Source organism: Stegodyphus dumicola, chromosome 3, assembly GCF_044657685.1.
Source record: "Stegodyphus dumicola isolate Sdum_Otavi_A_Nest chromosome 3, ASM4465768v1".
Taxonomy (NCBI): Eukaryota; Metazoa; Arthropoda; class Arachnida; order Araneae; family Eresidae; genus Stegodyphus; species Stegodyphus dumicola.
The window spans coordinates 56574617-56597274 of NC_140770.1; the positions used below are offsets into that span (position 1 = coordinate 56574617).

Consider the following 22658-nt stretch of genomic DNA (forward strand, 5'->3'; position numbering starts at 1 on the left):
CACAGGATACGCATTATATTATCATTATACACTGGGTACGCATTATATTATATACGGGGAAATTAATGATACATAGGAACATTAAAAGCAATAGGGGGTTATAAGCACGATACGGGTTAAATTATTCACAGGAAAATTAGTTATACACACGTATTACATTATACAGGACAAATTATACACATGATAAGCTTTATACACTGAATGCATATTGAATTGTCACCGGCAGCATGCCAATTGTACCTGTTACTCGATACACTGCCTACATCATTATACATAATACTGTTATACAGTTTGCATTCACATTGTTTCAGTTGGGCTTGGCCCAACTGAAACAATGCGTGTTTAACGTTAATATGTGTTAACAAACAAATATTGTGTGTTACATTACATATTACATTATATATTATGATACATATGACACTATTACGATTACATTACATATTACATTATGTATTACGATACATGACTTACGCATTAGATTATGTACTACATATCAAATTAACAAAATAGTGCATACTTCGTTTATCAGTACATACTACACTACATATTACATTATATATTACGATACATGGTTTACACATTACATTATATTCTACACATCAGACTGAGAAGACGATATAATGCCTTACCTTAACATTATATTAACTTTGCAACTATTTATTACATTAATTTTCTTTCCTAATATGCCGTATACTGGTAACAGATACATTATCATCAGATTGTTGTTTTGCACTGTTTGCGCATTAAACACAGGATGCGCATTAAATTATACTCAGGGAAATTAGTGATACATAGGAAAAACATGCACAGAAGGGGGTATATACATGATGCGTGTTAAGTTATACGCCGGAGAATTTGTTATGCACAGGTGAAACATTATGCAGGATAAATTATACTGAATAACTTATACGAATATGCCTATTATATTACTCCTTATACTTAAACCGGTAAGCTTTACAATACCATTCTATACCGAAGTTCTTTACACTTATAATACATTGCTTTATCATTACATTAGCATGTTTACCGTGTACAAAAAACATATAATGGATTACATTGGCATTCCTAATATACATAGATTACTTTTACATTTACAATTAGCATATTACTGCGGGATTTTACATCTGTGCATTTCTCTATTATTTACGTTTCGCACCTTAGAATATGTCACGCTTTATGCATATGGTTGTATTATACGCGTACATGAACTGTATTGCATTGCGTAATTTGACAGTATTGTCCCATTGCTATTCTGTTGAAGGCAGTTTTACGCGCTTGCATAGTTATATGCCCGATTACTGACCTCAGTGCGTAATGTTCATTACTGACTCAGTTCATTTGCAATATTTACAGTTTCAGTTTACGAGCTGCTCGTAGCACATCATGCTGATAGTTATATACTTAGGAAGTTTGTATGACATGGTTTTTAATTTACATGATACACAGCACGTGGTAGATGACGCTGCATACTCCACCTTGCATTTGCATATCATGTCTTAGCATTTTTGCTTTAAATTAGAGATTAGTCTGTGCCCAAGTTCATGAGTTTTTCAACTATCTTGTTGATTTTTCGAGCAGTACGTTTGTCTTTAACTATAAATCTGCAGAAAGCCCTGCGTGTTTGCAGTTGGAATTGGCAGGTGCAGATCTGCTGTAAGCGAACATCCGAATGAAATCATTAAGCGGCACTTAAGTGGCGCCTAGCGTTTAAAACTCGCACTCATCATTTTTTGCCCAAAGGAGCGTTAGCTCAGAAACCCTATTAATTTCGCTTTGGCATTTTGCTTCGAACACTTTCCAAACTGTTACTACCAAATATCAGAGCCCTGTATTACATTTAAAGAAATTAAATAATGAAGAATCTGCATAATTTTTGTATATTTCTCGCATTGCGAAGAAACAACGCTACTTAGAGCCATCAAATTTATGATCCTCCTACGAATATGGGCATCTGGAAGCCCGAATTTGGAATTATATTATATATTAGATCCCTGTGTTATATTTAAAGAATTTAAATAATGAAGAATGTATAAATGTTTGTGATAAAACACTGTGATAAAACAACACTGTGATAAAACAACGGTACTTAAGACATCCAATTTTAAATGACGTAATTCTACTGAGAATGTTGGCATGTGGAAGCCCTAATTTGAATTTAAATATTGTTTTATTATCGATTTAATATTTTGTAACATTTTAACGAATTGTTCATTAACAAACTCAATGATTTCAAAGCGAGCAATGGCAACTGTACGAAAAAAAAAAAAACATTTTTATCTCCAGCGCGCGAGACTGTGTATCGGAAATTATAAAGATAAGCACATTTTGAAATTATTTCGCGATATTGCTGTTGAACTGAATTTTATGGTTTACCTGCGAAGAACATGATATTTAATAAATAAAGGTAGCACACAAAACGTTAAATAAACGTCCCTTTGGACGTAATATGATTTTATTCATTTATTTATTTATTTACTTTTGTTATTTGTTTTAGACTTGCGTCGCTGACTCATGAAGTGCCCGCGAAAGTAGCATCATGTTTTAAACAAATCTCTCCAATCAGCGGACTCTCTCTAAGAGGGATTACCGGGCATGTTTCGACACTACTTGTAACTGTCAATAAAAAGATATTTAATATATTAAAAACTTCTATGTTAACGTGATTTCAGTCATAAAAAAATTCAACGGCTAGAAATATATTATGCTTAAAGTTCATTAGAATGCTTGAGTTATCATACAGACACTGGGAAACAGAGTGTCGCCTACTTTGAACACATGAACTTACAGAGACTTTAGGTATTTTTTGGACCAGGAAAGATGAAAAATGAGCAACACCTTCGCCGGGAATCGAACTACAGACCTCTGGAATAGGCGCCCAGCGTGCAGACCACCACACCACGAAGGCCTGCCTAGAAGGCGGTAAAAATACCTTACAAACTTTCCAGGTTTCACATTCTTCTAGGAAAATAATAACAAATCTTTTTTTCAGCTCGGTGGGGAATTACATCTGCAGCATTTGAATTACTTGTAGGAGCCTCTAGTAAAATAGTTCTTATCATGATCGGTATTGAGCTCCTGGAGGTTGATTAGTTTAAAGGGGCGCAATGATGATCAAGGCGTCGATTGGATATGGTACTGTTTTGCCTGGCAAATAATCAAGGTACTACTGATTAAGAAAAATTCATAATTAATTGTTTATTAATATAAAGCTTTATTATGCAGTAAAAGAAAATTGCATAAAATAAATATAAATTAAAAATACATTAATATATTTAAAAATTCTATAATTAAAAAACACATAATTTTTTATGCAATGAGTGCAATATAAAAAAGTGAAACGAAATAACACAAGAAAACCCATTAAAAAATTACAAAGAATCAAAACTAGAATGAAAAACAAGAAACAGCTGAATATTTTTGAACGAGGAGATTTGAGAATTAGCGTAATCTTATACCAAATAAAAAAAATTACACCAATACGTCAAATGCCTCAGGCATTTACTTCAATTAAAATCGACTCTCGTACAGAGAAAGATTTTCTTTCGAATAACACAAAACATTTATGCCAATACATTTTATTTTTACCGCGAAATTTAAAACGTAATATAAACGCCCATTACTTATGTTTCAACCCAGTAGTATACCTTGTTTAATACTACTACAAAAGAAAATGTCCTTAACAGTCTCAAAGTCTCAACCCAAATCAAATTAGCATGGTTTCTGGTTTGGTTCGAGTATAATTTAAGTGAGTTTGTATATTTGTATAAATCAGTATACATATGCCCTTCCCTCAACCAGTCATCAGTAAACCCTTCCCTCCTTTGATACCAGTTTTCCGGAAACCCATATATTTTCTGAAAGCTTAGATCAGAAATGAAAAACTGTGATGTCTTTAGGGGCAGAGTGACTAGGATTTGGTAAAGCTTGATGATTTGAAGCTCGGTTCAGCTCGAGCTCGAGCTTGATTGTTTTTTCGGGCTTTCGAGCGTTTGAAGTTGACTTACATTATCAAAAGACTTAAAATTAAAATAATATATTTTAGAAATTTAAAAGAAACTTTTTCTTTACTTGTGCATTTATTTATGCATTTACATTAATGAAAAAATATTTAAAAATACCAGTGCATGAAGTGTTTTATCTGATTGCTTCGACCTAATTTTGGTGCAAAAATTGTTGGCCACGGAAAATGCCCTCTAAGAATCAATCGACGTTGGCTTTATACTGTAAATAGCTTCAAGTAACCGCTTGAAATTTACGGTCAATTCATCATTACGTTTTGACAAAGTAAATTCTTGACTTAATTTTTTAAAGCGGTCACCTTCCGGTAGTTTGCTGGTTGGAGCTTCTAATAGCTGTTCTTCTTCTAAGTTGTTCTTCAAGGAAACGAAGCACCAACTTTGGTAGTTGTTTCTACTTCACTGCTTGATTTTTCATTTGATGAATTTGGTGATGAATCTGGTGACGGAAATTAAACGCTTCATCAAAGCAGCTGCTAGTTCTATAGAAGCTTTTGATGGCGTTTTATTTACGTTGTTTAATGAATTCATCAAATCTATGATGTTTTTGTTGATCCTGCTATTGATGTAAAAATCGATATTTTCAGAAAGAGAACTACTTATTTCAGATTCTTGTTCAGTTAACTCCTCTCGCATAAAGTTGGTAGAAATATTATCTGTTCATAAAGTGGCTTGTTTTTAGCACCATAGCGTTAAGTGCCACTTTAATTGGTTTTAACGCCAAGACTATCGATTTTATTAATTCCAGGTTTAAATTTGTTAAAAGACGTTCAGATCCAAGTTCAATGAGTACATCCTTTGTAACGTCATACAATTTTACAAATGTTTCAAGCATTTTCAATATTGAATTTCATCTGGTTTTACAATCCAGAGAGAGTTGTTGCTCTATCTGTAATTTTTCTCTACATTTAGACTTGAACAAATCTGAACGCACAACAGAATTTTTGAAAAAATTACAACTTGTTTCACAATATGTATGTTTTCCTTGAACGATTCATTCTGTAATTCAGTTTCATTAATTGCTCAAACCATTATCAGAATCATCAAAATCATCAGTCTGTCCTGAACTTTCGTCTATACTTTCTTCTGTTCCTGATTTTTCTTTATAAAACGTTTTTATAACAGCCAAATGCAAGGCATGCGCAAGACATGTTTAATAAAAAGCAGGTGATTCTTTACAGAACTTGATCATAACACTTGCTCCATCTCCAGTAGTGGATACAATAGCGTGCTTAAATGCTATTGCATCCACTAACTGGAGATGGACTAAATACAATAGCGTGCTTAAAAGATACAATAGCGTACTTGGCTTGTAGACCAAAAGATTCGAGGTGCTCTTCTACGAGTTCTTGCATTTTTGTTTTTGCATCACAACTTCCAAAAATTCTTACCAGTCCAAGATTGATGCTTTTTTGGCAGGCAGTATGCAGATTTATATTCAGGAATCTCCGGTAACCGATGTTGGTCCATTCATCCATGGTAAGGGAGAATTTCTTTGATTCAGCAATATCTTTTTTAATATGATTTTTGATTTTTTTGTTTCACATTTTCCATATGAAATTTAATCCCATTCTATTTGTTTATGATTTGTTAAAACATGATCTGCTTGTAACTCTGTTTGTATTCCTGCTTGTGTCTCTGCTTGTATTTCTCTGCGTATTACTCTGTAATAAATGTTTGTTTTACGAAACACGGCATTTTCAATGTTCAACAATTTGTAATTTTTTTTTTACTGATACTAAGAAAATCATTATTTAATATTACATACACGTTACTACTTAAAATTAAAAGTATATTGTTTCTATCGGTAAAGATTAAAAATCCTTGCATTTCTATGTACTGTACTGTATGTTCTGTAGGCGGCAACAAATTCATCTCTTTACCAAAACAAGTTTCAACACTAGTCAGGTAAAGGTAAAAGCATTATTTTACTGTATATATTTATAATCCTATTATTGTTTAACATTACTTATCCGTTATACAATTACAAAAGTTTTAGTTTTTATGTACTTAAAAAGGAGCAGTTTAATGACACCAATAAAATGTCTTCTACGATTCTTGAGAAATATGTTGACAAATAAATTAAAAATAAAATGCATAACGAAAAACATTTTGTATATACCGAGCTCATGGTCATGCATTGTCTGCTTCTGAAGTACCCGATGGTAAAGTCCTACAAAAAGAACTGGTACCTGAAGAATTTACGGGAAAGATCCAGCCTCTGGATATTCATTTTTTCAAACACTACAAATATTTTGTTCGTTACATAACGGGCACGATCATTATTGAGACACAGGAGCACATTTAGCATCGCGTTAGTTTTATGGCCTTGCAGTCCTTTTATACTGTATCAGTTCAGCTCTCCTCGTTTTAAGAACTTGTTTAAGTATGCTTTTTATAAGGGCAGATACTTGGACGACGAACCTGGAATGTGGATTGCACCAATGGATTATTGCTTCAATTCGTTTACAAATAATGAGTGTGCAAAGTGTGAGGCTATCGCTTTTGTAAAATGTGCCCATTGTGAACTGTCTTTCTGGCTGTCTCACTGTTTATTTGATGACCTGCACATTGATTGTCTCTTGTAATAGATTTTGTTTGAAGTCACTAGCAAGTCACATTTTCAATATCGCAACGTATAATGTTTATTTTCAACGCGTTGTTTCTTCCTTTATATTGATATCCACACCATCATACCATATTATTAGTTCATATAAACACGTGAAACGAGCATTTTAGCGACTTTGGTGTCATGTTTCCAACACCTTTATCATACATTGTAGTTCCCATAGCTCCTAAACGCTTGTCCCTTTGCACCTTAGATTTCACAGTTTTTCTACTTGTGGCATAAGCTTTTAGAAAATATATGGTTTTCCGGGAAACCGGTATCAAAAGAGAGAACGTTTACTTGCGAACGGGCATGGCTGCATGGGTGTTTTCGTAGTTTTCCCCATGTGTAACGTGTATACGAGCCAGTTTCCCTTAGAAAGTCCTCCACGAAGGCATCTCTCCCCTTAGGCAGATAGCCCTAGTGTGCTTTGCCATAATTAAATACACCACACCACCATGTGAGTAAATATTTTATGCTAAAAATTTTATTTCCGTCTATATTACGCAAGAAATTTGCAAGGAATGCTGGGAAATATACGAATTCTCCATTATAGATTTTTCTTCTTTGTTTTACTTTGATCTTTTTGCTTTCGAGGTTCCTCTTCTATATCCTTTACCGGTGTATTTTTGGGTAGTTTTCTGATTACTTCTTTGATGCTTATTTCATCTTTTATCTTATAGGTATGAAACCGTTCTTTTTTCTTTCCGCAAAGGGTTTGAGTAACTTGACGGAAACTTTCTGCGTTGAATAATCTAATCCTTAGTTCATTGCCTTTTAAATCTCCTTCCGCTCTGGGTGATAAGAATATCCTCTCGTAAGTGCTTCCAGTTGGTTGAATTTGATATTACAAGAGGAGGAATTTTACTCTCAAGTAACTTTTGCTGTTTTTTGGTACATTATTGCTTTTATCTTGTTCGTTAAATTCTTCATCACTAAGATATTGCTGATCGTTTAATGAAGCATATTTATTGAGTTTTTTACTTCCTTCATTTCGAAAGATGGACTTCTGTTTTTTTTTTTTTTTTTTTCCTGCGGAGGACATTAAAGTCTTTCTTTCCAGATTGCAAAGTGGATTCGTGCTTTCCTGGTGTTTCAACTGAGGAAATTTTTCTTTTTCTCTGAGGCTTACAGTTAGATTTCTGTCTTCGTTGTTAACATTTTCATTGACGTTATTAATTGATTTTATTATTAATTAATATGTTATTAATTTCTGCGAAAAAAAAAAAGAGAATCTCTCTCTCTGGTCTGGGAATGGTATTTAACCTCGTGATTTGCAGACATTGCAGAAAGTTTATTTATGTAGTGGGGGAGTTGAAGATGCTAAATAACAATTCCAACGTGTTTTCCACACCACAGAACATTTAATAAAGGAAATCAGAAGAAGGTACAAATTGACTTATGCCGTTTCATATACACAGGATTCGGTATAGCTTTTACCAGTCTTATCACTTAACCGATTAGTGCCTACTCGCACTTGCTCATGTATTATACAGTCAAATTACCACCTTCGCGTGGAGAACTACAGTTCCTTATTCTACAGACATCTCACCACCTTCGCGTGGGATAACAGAAGAAAGTCTCTGTCATACTCCTCTATCACCTCGCTGCTGGTGGTTGTGTCGCACTTACAGATGCCACATTTATATGTTCTTGTTATACTTACTTATCTGACTCAAAAGCTATGAAGGAGCCTTTTTACTTGTACGAAGTAAAAAGGAAGTATTGGAATCGCGAAAATTTTTAGGCATCATATTTCAACGAAAATATCCATGTTGACCGCTATCGAATGCAATTTAACGATGTTTTTGCGTGACATCTGTACGTAAGGACAGAATAAAAGACTCTTTTCCCCATAAAAAATTATAAAACTTATTTAAAATGAATTGTGAAGAGAATTTTTTGTGGTATCTGTACGTACGTAAGTATCTCGCATAACTCAAAAATGAGTACCCTCAGGACGTTGAAATTTTGTATATAGGACTGCTATAACATGCAGATGTGCACCTCATACTTTGGTTGCAATCGGCCGCCCCAAACGTATATAAAATATATAATATATTTTGACATAGTATAATAATAATTTGATATAATATAGTATGTTAATAGAGTGGATATATATATGTATATATATATCCACTCTATTAACCGGCTCATTGATCTCAGTTTCTTTACTCTTATATGTTTGTAAGTTGTGCATTTTTTGCTTTAAAAATGATTGAATTATCTTGTTCTTATCTTCCGATTAAGGTTTTTATGCCTTTAGTAAATCTGTATGCAATATTTGTGGAGTTATCAACAATTTAAAAGTCGTTCAAGTGCAGCTAAGCCTAATGAATTACGGGATGGCGGACGTGTTTGCTTACATTTCAAACTTGGCAAAATAGGGGATTTGTTGCCAATCTAGAGAAACAAAACAAAGATAATGCTTTCTTTTATTATTGCGAATTAGATCATGTTTAATGCATTCTGGAATTTATTCGAGGAAATAAGTGTTTAAGATTTATTTCGTTATTTTTAATACAGATATTTTGAGTTTTTATGTATTTTTGTCTTTTCGGAAAGTGAGAAATGAATTAATTGAATCAGAATACTGGATCAGCTGTAAAAAAAAAAACTTTTTCTGTTTTGTTTTATTTGCTTAATTTCTTTTATACATCGTTTTAGATTTATTATAGTATTTGAATAGAACATATGTCAACGATTAGATAATTCTTCAAATGATATAAATTTATATGCATTCTGATTACATTCTGATTCTGATTCTGATATGAACGAAATGTAACGCTATTAAGTGAAGTTAGCGCCAGAGGTCGCTGTGGCAAACATATATAGTGAATTTCAAAGAGTGCATTTATTCTTTTGTGGTTTATGCGCTATCGACGAAGTAGATTTAATTCAATCCAATACGTTTACACAAGAAATGCAAGAAAAAATGTGTATAATTTAATATTCCGTGCAATGAAGTTATGTGGTGTACAGTTATGTACAGTTATCAGAATTTTTTTCTTGGGTGTCTGTTTGACTTATCTCGCTTGTCTGACAATAACATGAGCAGAAGCCCACGAAATTCATCGCTGCAAGGAGTTCAAGATTGCGTCTGCTGTTTGCAAGGTTCTTGAGCACCATATAGGGTTTGTACGTATTTGCTCAGTTAGCATTCCCAGGCGAGGGTTCGAGCCCCGGACCTGTGGTGCTACTACGCGATGCGCTGGCCACTGCTCCACCGGACCACCCGTTTGTTTATATGACAGGAACTATTTGCTTAAGAGGAGAAATGTCTCCATAAAGGACTTTCTCGTATTTACTTACATATGACTAAACCCATGTAGACAGACGGTTCGCATAGATTCCTGCTTTGTTCAAACTATCAATATTTAGCGATCTTAACTATTCTGCAACTGATGAGCTCACTATAGAAAGAATAGCGTATGGAAATTAAATAATTAAAAGGTCATTAAAGGTTTCCGTATATGAAGACTTTAATTACCTTTTGAATACTTAATTTAAATCCGATCCAAAGTGCACATATGCGTACATATATATATATAGACTCTTAGACTTTACGGAGAGTAACAAATGAGACAAATCAACTGTTCTAATTAGGATTCGAACAGGGATCTTACAGCTGTCTAGACATGTTATACATTTTCAGTAGATACATTACAGTAGGATTTCGTCAAACATTTGCAAACTCCATTTTAAAATTAAACTTCGGAAAACAGGGAATGCGAGTTTCATTTCATCCAAATTTTGAATTGCTCAATTTATTCCCTTTAACAATTTTACAACTTTAACTTTTGGAAACTGTTGCCCAGACGCGAAAGTGGTTTGTGACTCTAACAACCGTACCAAACAGCCCGGTTTGAATCCTGGAGAAGGCACAGATGCAATTTGTCCGTACGTTCAATAGCAGGCAACGGTGGCCTAGTAGGGGGCCTCCACAATAAAGAGACTAGCGCTTTCTGTCTTAGGAGTACCTAATGCTCATAAGTGGCTGCAGCCCGCCACTGGAAAAAAAATTTTTTTGAAAGCTTTGTGAACTGCAGGATTAATAAATCACTCAGAATTCATGATAATTTTCAGATCAAATAACATATTTTTGCCAGTTGATCCACGAACTGAGATATAACTCAGTGTCTGTTCTAGAATGTGAGTAATTTGATTTTTATCTCCGTTTAGATATTCTTCCCCAATTAAAAAAAAACTGCAAATTTCAAGAGATAGAGCTACACGAGATGTTAGAGAATATTTCTTATTTTTGGATAACCCGAAATAGAATGAACAACATTGGCTTTAGGAAATTATCAATTACCGATATCTAATTTGTTGTGATTCTGCATTGTATGAAAAAAGATGATTAGTTATCTGACACATGTTATGCAAAATTAGGTCAGACAAATTAAAGCTAATCACATGATAAAATTTCTCTCCATATTAAGAAACTTGCCAGATTTTCTAGAAATAAATGTACGATGAGATGGCAAGTTAAGAAGCTAGATTTATTTATATTGTTAAAACTACTTCTCGAACGCAAAAGAGGCATACTCTTAATATTTTGAAATATAAATGAAAACATGTATAGCATGCATTGCAGATTTAAATGTCAAAAGAACATCTAGTTAAATCTCTCCTATACTGATATTTTGACTTATTACACATTCCATTTTACTGGGTGTATTTGTGTGTTTTTTCTTCATATGCAAGGTGTTTACGAGTCAGTTTTCCTTAGAAAGTCCTCCACAAAAGCATCTCTTCCCTTAGGCAGATAGCCCTCACGTGCTTTGCGTAATTCGATAAACTAAACCAAATCATTCTACAGTGTTTACACGCGGGATTTTGCAAGTGTTTTCTGAAATTTTAATTTTGTATGCCTGAATTTTATTATGTAACATATATTTAAATCAGGGATCCCCAACATTTTTCTTGCATCAACCCCTTTTCAAGCAATGGATTTCTTCTTCGACTCCCTCACATTTGCCGCCCAGATGATAAAGTGGTTAGTGACGCTAACTGCTATACCGAAAGGCCCAGGTTCGAATCCCGGATGTAATTTCTCCGTCTCTTAATAGGAGTCATTTCAGAGCATTGTGAGGCGAATTCTAGTAATCAAACTTTAAAATAAAGTTATCCTGGAAATAACACTGTCTCGGCTCATATGAATTCACTTTTATTAGGCAGACGTGTTCAATCTACATAAAGCTGATTATGTAATCTGTTAGTCTGAAAAAGCATGTAGTGTTTTCTATCACTACAAGCTTTTTCATTTTCACTTTCGAAACATCAAGAAGCAGTTAATAATTTCAATGCTGTTGGTGATACATTTATGTAAGGCTTAAAACTGGGAAGAAAAAATAAAATTCAAGAACAGATATGTAGGGTTTTAATCCGTTTATCGATTATGACATTTTTTGTATTATTTTTTAATTTGTGAGACTTTTTGAGGACAATGTTTTCCATTTTAAGTGCATTTTCCGGCCATTTTCAATTAATTTTTAGGTTTTCAAATCCAGACTCTGCTGATCTCATTTTCAGTTAATTTTTAGGTTTTTCAAAATCCAGACTGCTGCTAACCACAATAAGAATATTCTCAGCTAGTTCTTTGCAAAAATTATTATCTTATTTTATTTATTTATTGCAGATTTTTAGAGAAAAAAAGTTCTTCTTTCCTTCTCCGACTTGCTACTCAGACGTTATGTTGTTCAAACTGGGTTATTATTTTAACAGTATATTAAGATTTACAAACACTCTATACGACTAATAAAATTCTACATCAAGTTTGAAAGCGCCCGTCTTCAATTTTTCTGATTATTTTTGATAAAATAATTACATCGCATACAGATCTTGGATAAACTCCCAACTCTTCTTTCATTGAAATTAGGTAATGCTTTAAATAACATATTGCTGCTCCAAAACTTGTTAATAGCTTTAAATTAATTATTCCAACACTTTTTCCAATAGATTTAACTTTTCCATCTGAGTAAATCAGAAAGAATTTAACTACGAGTATTTCCAATCATTTATGCTCACTTGAAAAGGCCATGGTAATCAAATGCTGAAATAACACACATGCTAAGGAAACTATTTAAATTTTTAAGAAGATAATTTTGTAATGATCGTTTCAGTGTAAAATAATACCATCGACAAACATGTGCTATTTACTGAACGTGGTTTCTTCTGTGGTCTCAGTAGATCCGAAGACTTTTGTGACATGATTTTCCTACTCAAAAGAGATTATTAACATTACTATAAACTCCGACAGTGCTACATCTAATGGTTCGGCACATCCGATAAACTGGTACTTTTTGCATAAAAATATACGTCTTTAACATGTCGCGAAAAACTGGATAACATTTATTAATATAGCCTAGGGATCAAGAAGTTATTCAAGGTTATTCAAAAATGCATATATAGAACTTTATTTGTGCAAAATTTATTAACTTCACAATGTCAAGGATATTCTAGTTCTAACTCAATACTGAATATACAATCTTCACAGCTGTTATTTCATGGAAAAGTGTAAAGAATATTGCATCCCAAAAAGACTTAAACTGCATCCATGAAGCTATATTCTGTCGAAGAAGGCGAAAATGTTGATGATCTAGGGAACTATTACTCTGACTTAATTGAACGCAGCGGAAAACCTTTCTTCGAGCAATCTATTAATCCTTCTTTCAGAAAAAAAAATTGTAAATGAATTGAAAGTGACAAAAATAAAGCACCAGTGGAAAGAGTACTTTTCCCAAAAGTCGAACTGTCAGCTATTTCACCATCAGCAGCTTTTTTTGAAGAAAACTTAAGTGAAGACATCCTAAACATCCTAATTTAAAGCGTGCTGAATCCTTACGTTACAAATGAAATGAAAAGCAAAGACGAATAAGAGGATTCAATCAAGATCAAATGGCGTGAGACTGATAAAATATCAAATATATCTGTGAATTCCGCTAAAACCGCCCAGGCTAGGGAAGCCTTCCTGCGGTACCAAAGGGTCTGGTTTCGGATCCCGAAGAAGTATGAAATGTTTCTAAATGGTATAGTATCTTTGCAGCACGGGGGCGCTCGAAATATATGCCGCCCGAAGCGCTTCTGATGTGGTTTGGTCATAGGGGAGAGGGATGGAAGACCCTCGGACAACTCCCCTGGGTGCTCTCCCTCAAAACTGGAAGTAGAAGTTCAATCTCCTTGTGGCATTGGCCACCATTCTTCCATGAAATTCATGGACAAGACGAGAACAATAACAACTTTGCTAGAAGAAACTGATAAAAATGGTAGCGAAAAAATAATAAATATTCATATTCTACAGAATATTTTTTTAAAAAACACGAAATCTTTGAAGCAAGTAGGCATACGAAATTTATGTGGAAGGATTTTATCCATCTGAAAAATGGATGATATCAAAGAGAAAACTCAAATAATGTCAAAGAGAAAAGATGAATATAAATAAGCTATTTTTATGTGTTTATTTACTGAGTCATTAAACATGTTTACAGACTCATTAAACATGTTTACAGAAATATTATCTTATTATTATTTTCTCATTCATTTCTTAATGTATTTAGTAACTCAAAAAAAAAATCATTTTGAGACATTATGCAATTTTAGTCCAATAATGGAGCATCACTTAATTCCCGGATAGGCCGGATTACCGGATTTTGTTGTACATTCGAAACCAGAGAAAAAGGTTCGATTTTTTTTTCTTCTTTGAGACTGTGTATAACCTGATTTGAATGTGGCGTAGCTTTGGGGATCAGACTAATTTATGCGGAGCATTGCTTTGCATTACAGTCAATGCCCATACCCATACAAAGCCGTCCAAATACAATTTGAAACAAAGTTCTCCATTACTAAACGATACGACAAGCTTCTGGAAATAAAAAGGTGCAGTATTTTCTTTTCTTTTCTTTTTTTTTTTTTTTTTTTTTTTTTTTTGATTGGATTGTCTCTTAATATTTTTATAATGTCTATAGTGTTATGAATGAAGCGAATTTACAAATATTCTGCTTGGAAAATAAATCTTTTTAAAAAGGAATTTGTGCTGAACTGCTGCTAAATTTAATTAACTGAAATCTGTAACATAACATTAATGTTAACTTTAATTTTAAATCTATGTATTTTAATTGTTTATTTTTAGCCTATGAACAAGTGAAAATATAAGCCCCCAGATTAGAATTTGCTACATTTCGATCACTTCGCAAATTAATGCTCTGGTATCTGACTTTCCGGAATAATACTTTTTCTTTCAACTTTCATATACAACTTTTGGAAAATTTTAAAATTGAAAAATTTAACTTTACACCAGTTTAAAAGTTATGAACACACTATTTTCAATCAAATATTTCTTTTAATATTTAGTATAAATAGTTTGATTAGTTCATTTTTAATAAAATCGGTAAGGAATCTTAAAATTTTAAAGTACTGCCTGTTTAAAGAAATTTAGTATCCTATTATGAAAAAGGGAGTGTTGTTAGCTTCAGTAAATATAATTAGTTTTAATAAAATGTAAGTTATATGAGCTGAAATATAAAATTAAATCATCCGTAAGCATTGAACTTGATATTTAATTTAATGTTAGTTATTTTTAAACAGAGAAGCTTCCTGTGTTTTGCCTCAATTAAATGATTCACTTCAGACTAATGATTATTAATTGTATCTTTATTAATTCAATATTTTTTAAATGATAAAATTAAAATTGGATTAAAATTAGGTTTTATTACTGATAGTTTAGAATGATCAAAAAAGACTTTTTTCACTTTGCACACTATCTGAAGAAGCGACGTAATTATGAAGAAAACTGCTAAAATTATTTATGTAAATCATAGAAGAAATGCTTTTATCAAAAAGTTTGCATTTTACAAATTATATAACATATTGGCAGTTAGCTTGATAGTGTCAAATGCACAAATTTACATTCAGAATGAGAGACGAGGGAAATCATAGTAGTCAAATGTCAGTAGATGCTTTTTAATCATTTAAAATTTGAAATCTTTGTCAAAACATCAGTCGAAGTTTAGATAATTGAGAATTATTGTGAATTAGCAAATGCGTATAATATATTTATATATTAAAGATTTTTCTAATAAATTTTGTCGGATTACAAAATATTGAGTGACAATTGATTGGTTAAAATTTCCTAAATTATCTTTAAATCTTAGTATGTTTTCTATTACTATTTTTCTATATGTATAGTACTTGTGTATATAAAATGTCTTCATACATATATTATATATCGTTTTTATAATTTTTGTTTTAGTTTCCAATTTGTATTCCTTGTATTATAAAGCTAATGTCTTTGTTGGCAAAACACTCATTTATAATAATAGTAAAAATGACGAAAATAAAAATACAACGCAAATAAAATATTTTATTTGGGAGAAACAAATAATAATAACTCTTTATATAAAATCTCTAGAAGGGACTATGTACAAATGAAAAAAGTTGTTTGAAACGAGGAATGCTCAACCGTGATGACACTTGTGACCATGCATCTCGCTCAGCATCTTGGCGACCAATCCTGCCGCCAACATCTCTGTGATTCTGGATCCTCCTCCGTGTTTGTTGCCCTTTCCTCCTCCCATTCCCATCATTCCACCTCCTCCTCCTCCTCCTCCCATGCCGGGCTTGGCCAAGCAAATGTTGCCTAGGAGAGCGATGGCCAAGACAATGGAGAAGAAAACTCGTCTGTTACACTGCATATTTGGTTCAAGTGCTCTGAAAAGAATACAAAAGCGCATTTTAGTACCTTGAAAAGAACAATATTTCATTGAAATTATAAGGTATTTTATGTTAATTAACCAATTATTATGGTTTAAACCTTTACTACTCTTTTCCATAGTCCTCACCAGAATGCACTGTAGTTGTTTGCGTATTTAAATGAGGGTTTGAATGTTTAGTTTAGAGCAGGTGTCTCCAAATTTCTTAATCCGCGAACCGTATTGGCTGTTTCACGAATGTCCGAAGGCCAAGACCTAGTTAGTTCATCACGCCATGGTTAGTTCATCATTCATCGTACAATGAAATTGTGATGAACATACACGTTTTTAAACAAGGCAGCGAGATTTTTGCGATTGAATCTATACCGCTATGATAAAACGAAGAGACTGGTTTTTAGACTTTCATGCAGTTTCACCTTACATAAATTTCTTAAAACAGTCTAAATATTTGCAACAATATTCTTGTCTCAGAATATCAAACATTTCTTCTCTTCGGTTTGCTACGTAAATTTAGTTTTAATTGCATTTATCTTCCTGTTGTAAGAATTTATCAGCCCATTTTTTTATATTTTGATCAAGTGTAAACTTTTTCTCATAGGTATTTCAGATTTTGAGCAAGTTTATGAGGGGGGGAGGTTCTCCAAATTTAAAGTAAATTACAACATATACAGAACAAAATTAAGACTTAAACAAAATTGCTGCTGAAAATTTCTATGAAGAAACCTAGAATACTACTCTGCAAGTAGATAAATATAACACATGAAACAGTTTTTCTTGTAAAATGAATTGTATAACATAATAATGATAAATTGTGTAACAGAATGTTACTCTATTTCACTTATTGTAAATTTAAAAACGATTGTATAATACTATTTATAATATACTTTATAAAGAATGTGCATGACAGCCAATATATGTATAGATATATTGTTGTTTAAAATATGTTACATTGCTTTTTTAAAATTTTATAAAATTATTTAAAAACCTTTTTCGGATCGAACTGATAATATTTGTGACCGTAGTTTGGAGACTCCTGATTCAGAGCTTCTGGCAGCCACGTCTTGCATTTACTTAGGATCTTCAGCTATGCCTAAGGTCGTACTCCGGCTTTAACGCCTTGCTTGTCGACGTTTAAAATACGCGTCATTAACTGTACTAAGCCAGCTTGAATAATCCAATACATGTGCAGTCTTCGGCTACATTATCTACATTCGAATTTAACTTTATCTTATGTTAATTTAAATTCTCTCAAGTAAAAGAGGTTTACCTGTTGCTCAAGGAGTGCTTTCTATTTATTTAATACTCAAATAAAGAGGTTATTTTGTACCGTTTTTAGGCTTTGTGAATTTGTTCCAGACAAAAGTGACACTGGCTTGGATAACTATGTCTTGGAATGAGATAACTCGCTGAATATAATTGACACAAGCTTCTAGGTACAGCAGAACCTTACAAGCTTGTAAAAATGCATTGCAATGTGATATTTTTCAAAATTGCGAACTACTTGAGCTAGTATGTATAAATATTATCGTAGATTTTTTTAAAGTAATGTTTATTTTTATATAAAAGGAAACATCTGTGTTGCTGTAGATTTTTTTAAGAAATGTTTACTTTTATAGAAAAGGGAACATCTGAGTTGAAATAACTATTAATTTAGAGAAAGTCAATTACTCTGTTACAATCTCACTAATTACCTTCAACTACTTATATTTAATTATCTTTTACTTTTTAGTTTAGCAGTATTAGATTAGAAATTAGATTAGATTAGCAATTATAAAAATACTGAAAATTATACGTAAATTGAAATATAATGTTCAGTGATTCATCTAGTAATATTAGCCTAAAAGTAAAATAAAAATAATAACTGGACTTTGTAAAAGTTATAATCATTTGAAATTCGAATTTTAGACCTGCACTGCGCCAAAAGCGCAATTTTCATTTTTCGCTTTTTAACTAATTGCGTGCATTTGTATTTTTTACGTTATTTTCTCAAATTTTATCCTTTTCTAAAAGAAAGGAAAGTGTATTAAATGAGATAACTTCATATAATTTATAATATAGAACTGCAAACTTAGTTTATTTTTTCAAAATTATCGAGTGTCTAATATTTAAACGGAAATTTCTCTAACAAAGATTTTATCAGTTTATGGTTTTCCAAGTTACTGATGATATTTCTAAATAAATTAGAAAGGTATTTCCATTGATTTTTTTAAATTTTAATTTTTTTCCATATCTTCATTTTTGTAAACAAATCGAAGTTACATAATAAATTAGGTCCCTGTTTTGAAGTATGTTACCAGACTTTCTTCCATCTTTCTTTTCCTATAAATATTTGTTTTTGAGATTATTTTGTTCAGAAAAATTTCTTACTATCATTTTATCTCGAAATTAATATCGCCAATTACAAATATCTTGTGCATAAAGCTTTAAGTTCGAGGAGGATAAAATATATTAAGAAATGTTAGGTTAGGATATAAAATTTTGCAGAAGGAAATTAACAGAGCGTAGTTAATATATGTAGATGCGAAAGGAGATATCAATTGAAACACAACAGCGTTATTAGAAATTTAAGTTGATGTAGAAATAAAGTAAGTGTAATTAAATTTTGGAAACATTTCTCAGTGTCACTGAATTTTGAAAATGTAAAATTTATAGGCTTTATGTACAGTTTCAAGAAACATTGTATAAGCATTTCGTTTAACATTCACATATTACAGATTTGCGTATTTAAAGAACGAAAACAAGCCAGTATTTTCTTGATTCAAATATGCGCTTTTTTGTTGTTTGTTGTTGTTACTTAAAGTGCTCTTTTCTTTAAAATAAATTACAACATAAAAATGAAACTCTTAAAGCTTTTAGATTTTATATTAGGTACAAACGGACGTTTTTTCATTTACACACATATACACGTTTCGAGAGCATTAAAGCTAATACCAAATTGTGCTAAAAATATTTAAAAACAGCATAGCTTAAAAATTTCCGACAGACAGTCTCACGCGCTGGAATAAAAATGTTTTATTCCCTATAGTGTTGCCAATGCTCGCTTTGAAATTGTCGAGTTTGTTAATAAAAAATTCGTTAAAATTTTACATAATATGAAATAGATAATAAAATAAATTCGAAATTCAAGATTCGGGCTACCGGGTGCTCATGTTCGGGTGGAGGACTGCGTTATTCAAAATTTGATGACATTAGGTATCACTGTTTCTTCGCAATACGAGAAATATACGTACGTTCATGCAGATTCTTCTTTATTTATTTACTTTAAATACAGGGCGATAATATTTAGTGGCAACAATTTGAAAAGTGATTCAGTTATTTAATATGATTCCACGCAAAATGCTGTTTTGATGGCTTATTGAGTTAACGCCTATTTGGTTTAAAATTTGAAAGCGGAGCATTAAATAAAAGAACTGATTTAATTTAACTCAATTGTTTGTTTTTTGCATCAAAGACTTTAGTTTAAATTATTGTTATAAGAGTACAGTCTAATCAATTACGCATTAATTAAAGGTGAAAATTTTGCTAATTAATACGATTATATACTTTGGACAGATGGAGATATAAAAAATATGCACATGTAAGGTGAAGACTTGATTGATAGTCATTATTATGTAAAATACTGACACTTGATTTTCATAAGTTACTAGAAAAAAACTATTGTAAGAATATATTTGTATAAAATAAATAAATTTCTCGTAAATAATAACACGTACAAGAAGCTTTAAGGCTGTAAATACTTCACTTAACAAAATAATTTAAATAAATGTGCACTTGAAAGTTGCTGATATATTCGATTTTCTTTTGGTATTCACGTATTTTTATGTTTTGAGTGCTGTGAATGGAAGACAGAAGAGTCTATAAATAACTTCATCAAAAAATAATTTCTGTATGGCTCTGGAGTAAGATACAGCATACTTCAATTTAAGTACTACGTTCAGCATTTGATCATTTAGAACTTAGTATGATATTTTTTTATCACTTAGAATTTAACATGAAATGATTTGATCACTTAGAATTTAACATGAAATGATTTGATCATTTAGAATTTAATATGATATGATTTGATCATTTAAAATTCATTATGATACGATTTGATCATTTAGAATTCATTATGATATAATTTGATCATTTAGAATTTAATATAATAGAATTTGATCGTATGGAATTTATTATGATATGATTTGATCATTTAGAATTTAATATGATATGAATTGATCATTTAAAATTTCACGTGATAAATATGATTTGAAGAAACATGATTAGAATGCGATTGCACATATTCTAATCTTTTTAAGTTCTAGAATGTCAATTGTAAAAAGATAAGAAATCTCTTAATTGCCTCTAAACTTCCAAAATTTGGAAGATTAAAAAGTAATTATAAACTTTTGATTAGAAATTCATTCATACTTTGTTTAAAATATAATTTTACATATGCACGTTTTTTATTCATAACCCAAAACTAAAAGTATTTGTTATTTAAATTTAACGTATGACTAGTGATAATAATTATAAAATCCTTTTTTAAAATAATATGAGCATAAATTTAAAACAGTTTAATAATCAAATTTATTTTTTAAAAAAAAGTTAAATTTCTGTACCTCAAAAATATTACCTTTACAAGTTTAACAGAAGAAGTAAAACTGTGTATTTTTGCACAATCGCACAAGCTATTCTCGTTGTAGCATAACTGTAAATTCACTGAAGAATACCGAATTTTGGAATCGAACAAAAATGTACTTACTTCGTCTAACTCTGCAAGAGAGAAGAAGACTGCTTGTCGAAGCGAATTCGAACTGTGATCAGCATATCACTCACAGCGCTTTATATACAAAAAATGTCCTTATTGAAACCATTCACCTTATCTTGTTTTTCCCCTTTCCTTAAGTTTCAGGCGGTTTGTAATCTCCCTACACCCCTTGGAGGAAAGCCGTAAAGTACTTTTTTTTTTTTTTTTTTTTTTTTTTTCTAATGGAAGAAAGGAGACTTGCGAGGGATTTTCTCAAAATGTATGCAGCACTTCCTTAAAATTTAACGCAAGTCATCTTCTGAATTCTGCCTATTTTTAAAGTTTTAAGTTGACATGCTTTATTTACATCTGTAATCCTTTCCTTTACTAAAAACTATACAAATTCATACCTTATTGCAATCCGTAGTATTACATTTACACTTTATAATTATACATTTATAATTTTTGCAGAAATATTCCTTATTTCATATACAACCAAAACGTCTCGAAATATTAATAGCTTTGAGTAGCAATGCAAGATACAGGTACTTAATTTGATGTTATATATGTGACAAATGTGTTACGTGCACGTAACTGCTTGTGACAATATTACACACAAACTTAACAATATAACTTTTCCATAACTATTAAAAATGGTAATGTTGATTTATATTTTATCCAGGCCAAATATAAATAAATATTAAATATGTGATTCCTATATAATAGAGAAAGAAATTTTTTCTCTTTTGAATGCGCTTCATTTACTTTAATCTCTCGTCGATCACCTGGATTGCTAATGAAACCAGTTACACTTCTTCAATTAACTTATGAGTAATCTTCCTCATTACGGCCAGAAAGAAATTATCTCATAAGAGGTTCTTCAGCACTGCGAACTTTCTATCCATCTCTTTTTTTTTACCTTGCGGCTTATACGAAATCGCCTTGTTGCTTATGGATTATCAGAAAGGTGGCTTCGAAGTGCCGATTGGGCAGAGTCTTCAGTTTTCCATTTTAGCTCGTGTTAACCATCCGATTCAGCGATTGGAATCATTTAGAAGAAAGATGTGAATTCCTACACCATCTAGAACTTTTCCTCCTGTCTCTGTGTGGGATCTGAGAGTCGACGGCGGCCGTTGATTCCTGTCATCCGATCCTGTCTACCATTTTTTTGGAGAAACCCTCTCTTCAAAGGAGTACTAGATAGGTTTTATTTTTTTGCGTGTGTACCCTATCTTCGTAAGGTGTAAGTTTAAAAAAAATTCTTCTTAATGTGAAGGTATTTGTTTAAGGTTACGATTGATCGAAATTCTAATTTAAGCATCTTAAGGATTAAGTTTTATTTAAAAAAATTAAAGAAAGGGATTACCAAAGTTCTTTTAATTAATTTGTTAAGGTTACGATTAGTCTGAATTCTTAACTTTATTATTTTTCTTTGATATAACTATCCTATTATTTTTAGGTTCACATTTATTGTGCAATATTTTCTTGAAACTTTTTTTTTTTTTTTTTTTTTTTTTTGTGAGACTAGTTTTACTAGTTAGATGCAGAAGAGTGTTATCTGTTTAATTGACACTTCATTTACGGTATGGTAGGCTTAC

General features: G+C 31.7%; 1 long non-coding RNA gene across 1 annotated transcript; it reads right to left on the reverse strand.

Moving 5' to 3' along the window:
• Positions 1 to 15965: 15965 nt before the first annotated feature.
• Positions 15966 to 21064, reverse strand: LOC118185304 (uncharacterized). The gene is made up of 2 exons (XR_015040203.1): positions 20933 to 21064; positions 15966 to 16332 (listed from the first exon to the last, which is right to left on the reverse strand). It is a non-coding gene; the product is annotated as an uncharacterized LOC118185304 (long non-coding RNA).
• Between the last annotated feature and the right edge of the window lie 1594 nt (positions 21065 to 22658).